The 2,562-nt window shown below is 22.8% G+C and overlaps 1 protein-coding gene across 1 annotated transcript in view; it reads right to left on the minus strand.

Annotated features, from left to right (window-relative positions):
• The window catches only part of LOC107496880 (putative BPI/LBP family protein At1g04970), a gene marked incomplete in the record, with an annotated part of 3,721 nt that extends 3,520 nt beyond the window's left edge, over positions 1 to 201 (minus strand). The window contains 1 exon segment of the mRNA XM_052252321.1: positions 27 to 201.
• Positions 202 to 2,562: the final 2,361 nt, after the last annotated feature.

Below are 2,562 nucleotides of genomic sequence, written 5' to 3' on the forward strand. Positions count from 1 at the left end.
AGGGTTGGATGAAACTTTCTGAAGACTCAAAACACTTGTAAATGGAGTGAAATGTCAAAATTGCCCATCCTTGTTGTGCCTGCATGTGATTGTTGGAACTTGGAAGTGGGAGATGGGTGAAAAAATGGGGATCGAATAGAGAAGAGAGGGAAGAGGGTGAAGTTGAGTTCCCAAATCCCAATCCCCTTCACGGAGATGAGTTGGTGCTTGGTAATTTTCTATTTTTATTGGTGAGGTTTTGGTTTCTTTTAACTTTTTGTTATCGGAGAGAAAATAATGAATTCTTGAATTAGTTTAAATTAATATTATTTTTTTATAAAAAATAATTATAATATCCTTATTATAGAAAATGACTAAAATACTCTTATTTTATATATATATTAATTTTAAAAATTCTAAATCCTAACTCTATGACAACAAAGAAGTAAAGGACTAGAATTTACGATTCTCAATTCAGTGAATTGTTCTTATTATTAATAATTGAGCTATTTAGATTATATTATAGGACAAATCACTATATTAAGTCAAGGAGAGCAAAAAATTACACAAATTCGTCAAACCAAAAATTATTTCATGAATCAACCGATGCATATTTTTATATAATTCGAATTAGGTTGTTTCGAACTTTATTTGCATGTTGATTCGAATTACACACAAACACACACACCCACTAATTCGAATCAACTTGATTCGAATTACACACATACAATAATTCGAATCAGGTTGATTCGAATTACACCCTGATTTATTAAAAAAATTAATAATTTATTAAAAATTATTAAAAAAATAATAATTTAAAATTAAAAAAAAATATATTTTATTTCATGCATTAAAAAAAGCTAACAAAATATTTAATTGCGAGATTTCTTTAAAATATTAATGAGCTATCAATTCGAATTCCATACAATATTCTTTTGTCCATTTTTAATAGTTCATGAATATTTTTTAATAAAATTTTTTAAATTATATGGTGAGATATTACATAATTCGAATTATGCATGGAGAAGTTCAATCACTCTGATTCGAATTATATGGTGAGCAATTCGAATTATATACAATATTCTTCTGCTCATTCTTGATAGCTCATGAATATTTTTTAATAAATTTATTTTAATTATACCACAAAAAAATATTTTATTCTATGCAAAATAATTTAAAAATGGCTTAAAAGATGTTAGGAGTATTATAAACATTTGTAATGACTTAGGACATTAAAGAAATACTCTACATAGTCTATAATAATTTAGAAATTAAAAAAAATATATTTTTATCATGTATTTACCTAAATCACTAGAATATTATAAACTTTATAGTACTCATAACATCTTTTAAGCAATTTTTTTAAAATTATTTTGTATAGAATAAAATATATTTTTTAATTATTTTGGATGGAATAAAATATTTTTTTAATTTCTAAATTATTATTGACTATGTAGAGTATTTTATTTAAAATTTGTGTACATGCATGTATTTACCTAAGTCATTAGAACATTACAAATTTCTATAGTACTCCTAACATTTTTAAGCCATTTTTTTAAAATTGGTTTGCATACTTTTAATATTTTTAAGCCATTTTTAAAATTATTTTACATAGAATAAAATATTTTTTTGTGGTATAGTTAAAATAAATTTATTAAAAAATATTCATGAGCTATCAAGAATGAGCAGAAGAGTATTGTATAGAATTTGAATTGCTCGCCATATAATTCGAATCAGAGCGATTCGAACTTCCTCATGTGTAATTTGAATAATGTAATATCTCACCATATAATTTAAAAAAATTTATTAAAAAATATTCATGAACAGTTAAAAATGGACAAATGAGTATTGTATAGAATTCGAATTGATAACTCATTAATATTTTAAAAAAATCTCGTAATTAAATATTTTGGTAGCTTTTTTTAATGCATGAAATAAAATATATTTTTTTAATTTTAAATTATTATTTTTTTTAATAAATTTTTTAATAAATTATTAATTTTTTTAATAAATCAGAGTGTAATTCGAATCAACCTGATTCGAATTATTGTATGTGTGTAATTCGAATCAAGTTGATTCGAATTAGTAGGTGTGTGCGTTTGTGTATAATTCGAATCAAGTTGATTCGAATTACATGTAAATCAAGTTCGAAACAACTTAATTCGAACTATATAGAAATGTGTATCGGTTGATTCATGAAATAATTTTTGGTTTGGCGAATTTGTGTAATTTTTTGCTCTCCTTGGCTTAATATAGTGATTTGCCCTATATTATATACCTAAAAATTGTAATTTTACTAAGAAATAAAAATAAAATACATGCTTATAAATTTCGCTTTTATTTGTGGTAGAATACAGCTGATGTTTTTTAATAATATGAATAATTAGCATATTTTTTTTTGGTATGAATACTATAAATTTAATCTTTAAATTTGTAGTTTTTATTTTATTTTTTAAATTTATAAATTTGATTTTTAGATTTGTGCTTTAATATTAAAATTTTTTTAAAACATGCATATCGAATCTTCTGATTTAGATTTTTTTAAATTTTTTTGTTTTTTTGTTTTTATCTAAAATCTACCCT

This window comes from Arachis duranensis, chromosome 7, assembly GCF_000817695.3.
Source record: "Arachis duranensis cultivar V14167 chromosome 7, aradu.V14167.gnm2.J7QH, whole genome shotgun sequence".
NCBI classification, from domain to species: Eukaryota; Viridiplantae; Streptophyta; class Magnoliopsida; order Fabales; family Fabaceae; genus Arachis; species Arachis duranensis.